The following is a 12,417-nucleotide window of genomic DNA, read 5'->3' as shown; positions in this document are numbered from 1 at the left end:
GACCATATCCCGTAGTCACCGTGACGGTTTGGGAAGCTCTTGTCAGGCTCCCAGGGACCGACAGGGAGGCTAGGGGTACGTTCTGCTTCATCGACCTCCCGGGGGTGGTTCAATGGCTGGCAGTACGGATCCCTCACCGTGGGATCCCTCACATAGGCTCTGCAGTTTTACCTGTCTGGCGATGATGTAGCACAACGCACCATCGAATGAGAGTGCTTAGGCCTGCAGGAAGGCCATAGCATGGAGATAGGGGACAGCTTGGCCCACAGCAGAGTAAGCTCTCGACACCTCAGATGCTGAAAAGCCTACGTGCTTTGGACGGGAGTCTAGGTCGATCCCCTGGGGACATCGACGTATCCTCTAGCTGCCCCACCATCGAGGGAAGAAAGGGTGATGGAACTAGTTGACGTGTACGCGCCGAAGGGGGCGTTCCAGGTCGTACTAGGTTCCTCATGCCCTTCCGGGGGAACACGGCACTGAGGGCGAGTGCGGCTTGGAGCCGCTCTCAAGCCCGATGTACCGTGTATCGTGTATCCAGCCACGAGCATTGGGAGAGGCAGTGCCGTGCACCGCAACCCAATGCGGGCAGCCCGGGAAAGCATGGCTGACATTTTGACGTCCGCTTCTTCCTGATCTCGATCCCCCGAGGGAGGGAGCTTCAAGGAATCGTCGGAGTGTGATGCCAGTAAGTCACCCTCCGATGCTGCAACAGACATCTCATCATCACATACCGTGTCCGATACGTGATTGAGGAATAAGACGGCGGACCGTCTCATGGGGAACGGTCAGACGAGCAAGACGAGGTGCGAACGGTCCGCGAGCCAGTGGCTGACAGATTAGCGCTCACAGTAATCCTCATATCACCCTCGCTGCTCGCTGTAGCGGGCGGCAGGGCCGTAGTCCTGCTGCCACAGAACGGGGAGCAAACGAGGTGGTGGCTGAGTCCCGTGGGAACACAGCCACCCGTGACGCAACGTCTGAATCATCACCACCCTCCTCGATGAGTGTGTTGCACCCATGAGAACATCATCTGGTAGCCCATTCTGTGTCCATCCGTCTAAACCACAGTGTAGTGTATCTTGGGGAAACTATGAGTTTAACCACAGTAACATACGTATAATTAATTGTGATTAACCATTAATTATTTTATACACTTTAACCTGATGCAGCAGAGCTAATAACAGCGACAAACTAAAATGTACTCGTCCAGCGAGTGATCAGCAGGTCGTATATTAACTCTAAGAAATATTACTTCCCTGGCCTGGAAAAACAATATTCTTAATGTAGTACAGTACCACTTCAGAAATATTAACAAAATCAAGCAGTTTAAGTGACCTTGATATGTGATAAATAAACACAGCAACAATTCGAGCGTGGATACACATGCGGTTTATTTATCTACACTACGGGGGAACTAAAACCAACTACTAACAAAGAAACAAACACTAACAAACAAACATACTGTGTAAAAGCAGTAAAGAATGAAAGAAATAGATAAGCAAAGAAAAAGGCAGTATTAAATCAGCTATTCACATCTGCACGAACCATCAAGGACAACTCTCCTTATTTAAAAGGGGCAAAGCTTATTCGCAACTGGTTAGCAATAGTTCAGATACTTACATTGGCTTCTTTGTTTCTCGGGACACGTGCTGGCGCGCGTATCAAAGGGTCCTGATGCGTTCAGAGCGAGCGGGTGAGTCCGTAGGATTCTTTCTTAGAACCGGATTGGCTGACGAAGGTAGAACGGACTTAGCCGAAGTAAACTGCCGGAAAAAGCTGTCTCCGAGGAGAGAGACAGGTCTCGAGAGGGTGACTGAAACACGAGCGAGCCAACGCGCAGGAGCACGAACGCACCCAAGCAAACGAACATACACAAAAGGGCAAGCTTTCCTGCATGTTCAGATGTTTTAACACAGAGGGCGTCACGCCCCTCCAAGGTGGGCGATCCAATGAGATGAGATAGTTTTGAGCGCGAAAACATGTTTCTTTGTCCGGCACACTAACTCATTTGCATTTATGGTCACCTGGTAGTTTGGTGCAGGAATAGACTTTGAATAGAATAGAATGAGTATGGTATAAAATGCATTACTGTGCTATACACCATATTCTAAAACATGAAAAGGGAAACACGTAGATATGAGGCATGAAAGGGTTACAATTACATTGACCTGTAGTTTGGACAAGAATGTAAATATACACAGAATACCACTAAGCACATATGCCTTTGAGGTTATTGGTGAAGGAGAATAACATAGAGGCAAGCATACAATGTGGAGATTCATGTGTATACACTTTAAACCAGTCTTTTGTGGCTAAGGAAAGAGAAAGAGACATTCTTTTGGAAGAATTTGAGGCTCTCAGTCCCTGGGGGCCACATGGCTTTTCTCACTTTGGTGAACAGTCCTGTCCTCCCCCAAGAACCTCCTTTGAAGTCTAGGGGAGAGTATCCGAATCTGTCCTGGTTTAGATGAAGGTGTTGAGAATAGGACATTTGGCCAGACTTGTTGGTGCCTGGTCGTAGTCCTGCTGAGAGGTTACTGTGTTTTACGATCACAGATGGTAAACTTTGATCCGACCATACCCTACAACAGCCATTGGCTTCTTCTTTCTACACCACTGGCCAATTCTTGATTATCCTTCACTAGACATGTCCTCTGAGAGTGACCTATTTGTCAGCTATGGTAACCTCTCCATTTAACTCGTCCAGTGAGTAGTGTACTCACGCACTTCAAGTCGTGAACACTGAACACATATACACCAGAAGCAGTGGGCAGCTATCACTGCAGCTCAAGGGCACCTCAGTCGTTACCAGCCGGCCCTGAGAAGTGTTCGATTTCCTGAGAATCGAACAGGAAACCTTCTGGTCATGAGTCCGACTCTCTAACCATTAGGCCACGACTACCCACAAAGTTAATGCGCGCTCAGTGCCCGTATGGCATAGCAATACAACACACAACACCAATTTATTACGTGGTCATTTGGCAGTCCATATTGCGTCCTTACGTTTCAACCACAGCCAGTGGCTGCTTCTCTCAGCAACAGTGGCAAGTTCTTTCACCGTCCGTTGGGCCTGTCCTCTGATCCCCACTTTCTTAAGCAGCCTTGTAGTGGAATTGGAAACAAAGCCCCTGCAGCCCACTTCCACCGGGAACACCTTCGCTGTCCATGCCCGATCTTCAGCCTCCGCTGCCAAGTTGGCATACCAGACATTTTTTCTTTCAAATGCTTGTTAATGGCCTCTTCCCAAGGTACAGTCAGCTCAACTATGAGGACTGTCCTACTGGAGTTGGACCACAGCACCATGTCCGGCCGAGGTTGGTCACTGCGATTTCCAAGGGGAAAGTAAGTCTGTGGTTTAAATCAACTCGAATTTCCCATTCCCTGGCTATACTCAGCAGACCTGAATCTGCGGTTAAGGGCTTGGCCCGTGGTTTCTGCTCCTCCCGAATAAAGGGTTGCCTTTTTAGCGAGTTAGCCTTGGCGTTTTGGGGGATGGCATTTGCTGCCACTCTCTTGGTCTCTACTGCTGCAGCCAAGCACTTTAGTACTTGATTGTAGCGCCATGTGTATCTCCCCTGTGTCAAGCTCTTCTTGCAACCCACAAGAATATGTTTAAGGTTTGCTGGAGCTGCACATAGGTGGCAGGCTGGATCCTGTCCACACCAAACATGCAGATTGGTTGGTGAGGGCAGCACATCATATGTAGCTCTTATGATAAAACCTAGCCTGTTTGTTTCCATACTCCACAGCTCACTCCAAGAGATTTTGCGCCGCACAATGCCTTCCCACCTCAAGCCTTGCTGGGCTTGAGAGACCGCTCTGGTGCATCTACTTGCTTTTTCCTGACGCTGAACCTCCATCACTACCAGGTGACCCTGTTCCTTTGGTGTCACTTTTCGCCATGTGGGTGTGCTTGATGCCAAACCAAGTTCCCCTCTGCCATGTTGAACTTGTCCCATGATGTCCTCATGTCTGAGGGCTGCCTTTGCATCTCCTACCACTGTTGTTGGGTTCCATATCCTCCCTGTCGCTACTGTTGGAGCAGCATCTCTTACACAGGGATCACAGGATTCTTTGAGCGTCATCTCTAACCTTGTTTTGGTGCATTTATATTCCTCCACAAGGTTTGACATGGGAAGAGAGAGAGCTCCATTCCTGTACAGCCCTATGTTGCTAAGGAATCTTATTAGCCCAAGCCATTTCCTCACTTGTGTACTCACCAATCTCTCCAGGTCATTGGCGTGAGACACTGTGAGGTCATACATTGAAATTGGCCACATCAAGCGTGGCAACAAGCCAAATTGGAAGCACCAGAGTTTCAGATTCCCAGGAAGAGCTGTATTATTGATTTTCTTGAGTCCACTGGCTGTCTCTTGCCTGAGTTGTTCCACCTGTTCGGCGTCTTTAAGGTCTGCGGTGTACCACCATCCAAGGCTTTTGATGGGCTTTTCCGTGACCGTTGATGTGGGCTCACCCTTTATACAGAACCTGTCATTGGTAAGCCAGCCCTTGACAATAGAAATGCTGCAGGATTTGCTGGGTTTGCCCTCCATTTGTGCCCAACTAATGTTCTCCTGGAGCTTATCCAGCAGCCGCTTTGTACATGCTTTGGACATGATCATGTCATCCATGTATGCCCTGATTGGAGGTAGACGCAACCCATTTTTCAAACGCTCTTCTCCAACCACCCAATGCGATGCCCGGATTATTTCCATTGCCATTGTGAAAGCCAGTGGTGAAATTGTGCAACCTGCCATTATGCCAACCACCAGCTGTTGCCATGCGGTGGTACTATCCTGTGTGGTAACACAGAATTGGATATCTTGAAAACATGCCTTAATCATCTTTGTTACCTGCTCTGGAATGTTTTAGAAGTCAAAGGCTGTCCACAGCAGCTCATGTGGCTCTGAACCAAAGGCATTGGCAAGATCTAGAAAAACCACATGCCGGTCTTTCATGCCGGAAAAATCCGGGCCTCGTGACCAGCCGCGTGGCTCATCAAGGCTCATCAAGGCAGTAGAAGTCCATAGTTCCTTCTTCACCCCCAGTGGGGGAAAAGGGCAGTCTCCGAAGAGACTCCACGAACCAGTTTCTGATGAGGGCAGGTATAAGAGCAAAAAGGCCATGCTCCGTTTTCAGAGCAAGCTCGATATTTAACTTCATGAGAGGGCATGCCCACCTGAGTTTGAATCAACCAATCAGAGTTGAGCAGTGAAGAGGTTCTTTGTCCACTCAACAGCTAATTTGCATCTTTATGACCTACTAGCAACTTTACAAAACACCAGCCAAATTTGCCTATTTAACAGTTACAGATTATTTAAAATGGCAAGAGTGACAACATATAACCTAGATATTTACATATATTTATAGAAAGGACAGTTTAGTTTAGTTTTGTCAGAGAAGTTTCTCTGGATAAACTACAGTTGAGACAAAACAGAGAGACTTCTCACATCTCCTTTTGCTTGCTTTGAAGCTTAGGAGTCGTAAATATCCCATGGAGAAACAAAAGGGTTATCAACACTTTCGGTGAGAACACCAACCTAAATCCAGGCACCCCTGGAGCCAGGTCTGATCTTTTAATGTTGATATCAAGAAACCCGGACAAAAGAGAGTGGAGGGGGTTTATGGCTTTTCTTTTAATGATTCTGACCATTTGGCTTGTGCCAAAGTCTCTACATATTCCCCCATTTCAGAAGGTGAAGTTCGAGTGTAAACTTCAGCTGATGATGGATAGTTGGATCATGATGACGGGATGACTGGTGGTTCCTATTTGTCCCCAGCATCTCGACATACATGCAGAGAATGTTCCCAATGTGGTCGGGCATTGTCTCAATTTGGGTACCTTTCATCTTTTCTATCCTGCTTGGACATCAAGGGAGAGCTCCCTGCACCTGTTTGCTGGTTCTTGCAACACGTTGGTTAGGGTGTTTCCTATCTTTGAGGAGATGCACAGCAGCAGTCCTGGATGAACCAGCAGGTGGGATGGCATGATTGGCCTCCAAGCAAATGCCTGTATTGCTGTGTCATGGGGAGTGGCGTTGACTAGCTAAACCCCCCCCCCTTCGCAGTTTTGGTTGTGAGGAGGAAGTTCACTTCTGCTCGGTTGACATTAGTTTGTTCCTTGCCCAGAGGTCAAGTGTCTTTAAACTGGTGGCGATGGACACGTCTGATGATTGGTCCTTCCTGCCCCCGCTCATCTTGACTCTGTAAGTGATGGGGGAGCACCTGTCTACAATCACAGGAAGTCCTGTCCAGTGTGGCAGAAGTTTCTTGGACAGCAGATGGGAGGTTGTCCCACATAGCTGGGCAAAGTTATGATACCAAATCTTATCACCCACACCACGTTCCTCTTGTGAATCTTGCCGGGTGCAGCATGCTCTCTGGCCTTCACGTTTTCTGCAGTGATTGCTGGGCAAAAGCAGGTGTCGGTGATGGTGGAGGACACAAGGGCTGCTGGGCGATACTCTACCCGCTTGGTGAACTTGCATGTGATTGTAAAAAGTAATAGTTACCCCTTGTTGACCTGGGCATAGGTCACACACAATCTTTCTTGACGTCCTATCCTGGGGAGGTGGCTGCTTTGCGTCATAGTGAGGGTGTGAAGTTTGCTGGTTGGCGCTAGAATCAAACTAAACATCTACTGATGTGCTCTGTTGCTGCATGCTGGGGCAGTGCGCCACTTCTTTGTGTGTTAGTGGCTTTGGTACCATGGTGTCTGGCCCATGGTGCGTCGTAGGCATGACCCCCCCCCCTCCTTTGTTCATGGAAAGTTGCAAGCGTGGCGTTGTTACAGGAACAAACTAGAGGATTTTGCTTATCAGACGCAGCGAGGTTGGACATCGTGAAAGGGAGGTGGAGGTGGTTTAACATCGCTTGTGAGCGTTGGTGGTTGCTTAAGCGAAGCTGTATTGTAGGCGGAGTCAGTGTGGGTGGCTGTGATGCGGGCTTCGTAGCGGCATGAGATGCTAGCTGTGGCTTAGAAGCGATGCTTGGGATGGGCAGGTGGGTTTTTGGTAACCACCGGTTGCCACAAAAAGCCTCAGTTTTCACTGGTCGACTTTGAATGTCCTCTCACCTTTTCCCGCAGAGGAGCAAATAGTGTTCCTTAGTGACACTATATGTCTGGAACAGGTGTTAATGCTCGACTGGCTTATGATTCGCTATTTTTCTTGCCAAGTGATAATGTGTGAAACTTAGCTTGGCCTACTTTGAGTCTATGCAGGTAAGAAATTGTCTGATGGAGTTTTTATGAGCCACTGCAATTGGAAGGATAATCAGGATAGCTGTTACTTGTGCTGTGATGTTTGGGATCCCCAGCTTGAAGTGTTGCAGTGGGACAGGCTTGTCGTTTTCCACAAAACACCTGCTCTGGGCATGCCGTGCCTCACCATTGTGTCGTCGACCACTTGGCTTTGTGTGCGTGGGATCTGCGGTGTGGAGGCGTTGGCTGTTAGAAACATCACAGGTTGGTGGTAGGTCTCTATGATTACCTTCTGTGTTCTGATGTGATGCTGGCTGGCTTGTGAAGAACGGAGCAGCTCTTGTCATCTGGATGCTCAGGCTGTGGTAAGAGCCGTGTTCTGCTGGTGCTTGGCTATCCCCCTTTCGTTTTGGCCACGCTGTCAGTGTAGACCAATGTTAAGGCAGCGGTTGGCAAGTCCAGCTTTCAGATGGAACTCCATTCAGCAAGGGTAAATCAGTCATGTGGTGAAGCGCAGGTGCCATTGGGTGTGTACATGGCACCGTCTTGAGCGCTCATTTAAATGAGTGGGCAGTTCTTTTTAACAGTTCACAAACCTTGTAGGTGGTGTTCTGTGCCCAGGATGCAGCTAGCTTGGGATGTAATGTCATGTGGTTTGTGAGTGGGGCCACGTAGTTTGACATTGTAGACATTGTGTCTGCATCATCGTCTTTTGTGAAGAGCAGCACTGGCAGTTGATGGCAGGTGCAGGGCGTTGTCCATCTCCTTAGAGTGGTAATTCGCTGAAAAATCGTTCAACGTCTTTGGTAAATGTACTCACTTGTACAGTATGCACACTGCAAAAGATTACTTATTCTGTAAAAAGGGGATGTGGCTTCCAGAGTGGGCCATGCTCCACGTATTCCATTGAATATGTGTGGTTGAGGGCTTGGACACACACTGTGTGTTGAGCTGAACAGTGACCCCTTTTGGTGAATGCAGGTACTACAGTCTCATTTATTCACCAGAGTGCACAGCTCTGGGCTGGTCTAGTCTAGTAGAAAGTTATTGCACTTGACAGGGCCCCCCTTTGGGGCTGTGAGATTCACGAGAACCAGGAAGTAGCAGGTTCAGCATTGGTTATTCCATTTCAAGTTCAAAACACGGGTGTCCTGGGCCATTGCCGTGGTTGACAGGCATGAGAACTGCGCGCACTTGACCGAAGAGGAAATGTCTGATGCTGGTGTTGTTGTGGAAAGCGTGCGAACAGTGCAAAGCTGATGTCTGATATATCTGCCCATAGTTCCTGTCTGGTGCCTGCTATCATCATGTTACTTGGTAATGGGACTTTGGCATGTAAGGGCAGGAAACGTCTGGGTCGTCTGCTGGTTCGACCTTGAGACTGAGTTCTCACAACCAGCTGATATGTCATGCCTGACTTTTGAGACCTGGCAATGCATTTCAGACGAGTTGGCTGGCTGGAAAGCGGAAGTTCCCGTACTTGAGCCCAATTCTACTGTAATGCTTAAAGTCTCTTAGAGGCTCCAAAACAATTCAGCAGGTCTTCGCTGGTGAAAAGAGAGCGTGTGTCCATCTGTGATATGTACATGGGGTGTACATGCTTGTGCCGCTGGTCAGGTGTGTGGGAACTTATAGTTTCAGTCATACATCAGTTGATGGCCCTGTGTGTGTCTCAGCCTGTTCTGGGTAGTCAGCCGTCTGCTCAGATGCGGGCTTCCCTCTGGCTCTAGTTGGACGATCTGGTCATGGGGGTGGTCACCGATGATCCTGGCTGTGCACTTCAGATGAGTTTGTTGGCTCTCTGTAGTTGAAGCTCTGGTTTGGATCGAGATCGCTTCGCTGGTTTAGGTCGTCCAACCAACTGCTCTCAGCGCAGTTGCCATGTGCCACTGTTGGTCCCGGGCAGGAGTCCATCGCAGTGCTTAGCCTGGTCTCTAGCTGGTCTGGCAGGTGACAGGATGGGATGGTCTGGACATATTGAGACAGAGGGGAAGAGAGAAAGGCACAAAGAGCAAGATGCAAGTCCATACAGATCTACTGAGCTAAATATGTGGGCTATATGTTGCACGCTTAACTGAGTTGGTCAGTTAGTGACGCAAACTAAACGCTCATTATCCTAGCCGTGAAGGCAGGGGGCGGATAATTGGTGTGGGTGAACACAGGAAAACTATGAATAATGTTGCTGAAGAGTGTTACCTAGGAGGTCATTCTGTGACTTAGGCTATTCGGTTCATCAACATAATTACCAAGAATTTTACTGATGTTCAGACAGGTTCAGTCTCTGACAGGAAAAAGAAAAACACATAAGTGAAGAGAGAGAGAGGATAGGATAGAGAAGGAGGGTTTCCTTGTTCGGGGGTGAACTGGCTCCACACTAAGGTCTATGACAGGGCCCGTAGGTAGTGGGCACTATGAAGTCATAGTAAAGTCTGTTAAATCATTAAATGAATAACTGAAATAAAAAAAATTAGGCGATTGAGAGTTAATCCTAAACACCTTAAAGAGTGAAATCTGATTGTTTTGATCAAAGTTCAAATTTAATTAAGTTGGTTTAATTGAAATTGAAGTATTATCAAATACAATTCTAACTGCAAAGGAGAAAATGTAAGAAACCCTGAGGTGAAAGAGTAATTCAAATGGTGAAATGACAAAACTCAAATCATCAAAACAATAAGGAAATGATATTAATTATCATTTTAGTTTGTACATAATCATAATAAATTTGCTCAAATAAAGTAAACAGTGAAATAGCAGAATAATGAAATCATAAAATGAAATTAAATGAGACAAATCAAACAAAAGAAGAAACTGGCTGAGACTTCACACAAGATAGCGTTGCCCGAGCAAAGGGGGAAGTCAGGCAGAGATGTGACTTGAGAAATGTTAGAAACTTTAAGACAAACTGACCTCTAGTGTTAGTAGAAGGTAATACGTCCACATTCTATGTGGAATTACACTTGCATTAACGAGCAATTACTATGGCGACGAGTGTAATTTGATCGCAGGTCTAAAGGCTCGTGTCAGTTTACTGAACACGGGTACATGGTTTCATGGAACGCTGGGGGAAACATGGACAGAGGACCCAAGTACAGACAGTGGGTAAGGGGTTAACAAACAGACTTTAATTATAAAATACAAAACATGAAACAAAAACCCACGAGGGGGTAACACAACAAAACAGCAAGGGTAATAACAAGAGGTAAACATGAACATAGACTAACTACAGTAAACTAGACAAGACTAAGTACAATACTAGACATAAACTACAACTAACTAAACTGGACAACACAGCAATACAGACCGGGAGGGTGACAATGGGCAAACCCGGCAAAATGAACCGACACAAGACAGAAAACCCAAGGGCATTAAATAAGGGAACAAATCAAGAGGGAACAGCTGACGGGCATGAAACAATAACGAGCAATAATGAGGTGACGAGAGGGTGGGAACAGAGACGAGACCGGAGGGACTATGACAAGCCATAAGGGCCAAAATTACCTCCCTCCACATGAAACGTCTTGGTTACGGATGTAACCTCAGTTCCCTGATGGAGGGAACGAGACATTGTGTCGAACCGACAGAATGGGGTTTGTCTTGAGAACCTATCATCTTCTGAGTATTTAGAAAAGGCCAATGAAAATTTGCATGCTGGACTCCTCCCCTGATGTCCGGTATAAGAGGGAAGCCGGCGTGCTCATTCATTCACCTTTGGTCTGAGGAGCCTTAAGCATCCTCCCCCGACCACTGGGGTGGGTGGCCAGTGTTGTGGAATGAGGGACACAACATCTCGTTCCCTCCATCAGGGAACCGAGGTTACATCCGTAACCAAGATGTTCCCTTTCTGTCAGTCTCTCGACGTTGTGTTGAACTGACAGAATGGGGTTCCTATGTAAGACACCACAGCACTGAGCCGCGTCACAATCTCTAGCGGAGCGACGTTGACTGGCCTGGGCGAGTCAGACGAAGACGCTAACGCGAAATTATGACCTTCCAGTAAAAGAAGGAAGGGGGACCCAGAGCTTTCCACAAAAAGTTGGGAAGCCCCCTAAAGCCGGCCGTCACGGGCGGAGGCCTAATTCTCTAAATGGCGAGAAGCCGCCCGGCACCGTAAGGGCCACTGGGTAAGCATTATTCCCCCCCCGGGGTAAAAACGCTGCAAAGACCACTACCTACCGTAGGGAGGAATTAGTGGAGACACCACATGGTCTCACCAGCAGGGGGAGAACTCATGGGAAAATGTGCGGAATGCAGGAGTTAACCGGCAAGGTGGGAGTCCACCTAGGGAGGTCATGGGTTGCCGAGGTGGGAACCATTCATGAGGATACATCAGACGGAACAGCCCACGGAGGGGGGGTTACCACGTCTGGAGCACTAGGTCCGGTTAGAGCTATATGGGAGATAACTCAACTGTTCCCCGGCCTAAGGGGGCAGGGCTGCTCTGCCCAGCCTGCCCCGAGGAAGGTGCTAGTGATGGATAAAATGCCTGTTCTTTACCCAGTGGGGGAAAGAGGGGAGGCGTAATAGCCACTGATCCCCCTAAGGAAGGGGGAAGGGCTTACACAGGCGTACGCCCTACCGGCTGTCGGTACTACACCTTGCCAGGATGCGGTCTGACACCGGTTCCGCGCATAGGTATTAGAACCTCATGGAGTTGTTGGGCATAGCCCAACCCACAGCTCTGCAGATGTCTGCTAGAGAGGCGCCCTGAGCCAGTGCCCATGAGGAGTGACCTCACTCCCAACGGGCAAGGGCGAATTGAGATCGGTATGCCCTAATGAGGGCATCCACGATCCAGTGCGCCAGCCTCTGTTTGGAGAAAGCCCTCCCTTCTGCTGACCTCCGAACAGACAAAGAGCTGCTCAGAGCTTCTGGGCTCTGCGTGCGGTCCAAGTAGAGGCGCAGTGCGCGTACTGGACACAACACGGAAAGGTTGGGTCTTCCTCCCCGGTGGGGAGCGCCTGCAGGTTCACCACCTGGTCTCTCAGAAGAGTGGTGGGAACTTTGAGCACGTAGCCGGGGCGGGGTCTCAAGATAACGTGAGAATCCCGGCCCCAAGTTCTAGGCAATCTGTGGACACGGAGGGTGCTTGCAGATCCCCTACCCTCTTGGAGGTGAGCGCCATCAGGAAAGCCGTCTTTATCAAGACTGAGAAAGAGCGGCAACCCCGAGAGGCTCGAAGGGGGTGGGGCCTCTCGAGGCCCGCCACCTAGGTCGCA

This window comes from Triplophysa rosa, linkage group LG13, assembly GCF_024868665.1.
Source record: "Triplophysa rosa linkage group LG13, Trosa_1v2, whole genome shotgun sequence".
NCBI classification, from domain to species: domain Eukaryota; kingdom Metazoa; phylum Chordata; class Actinopteri; order Cypriniformes; family Nemacheilidae; genus Triplophysa; species Triplophysa rosa.
Note: the sequence above shows the minus strand (reverse complement) of the source record.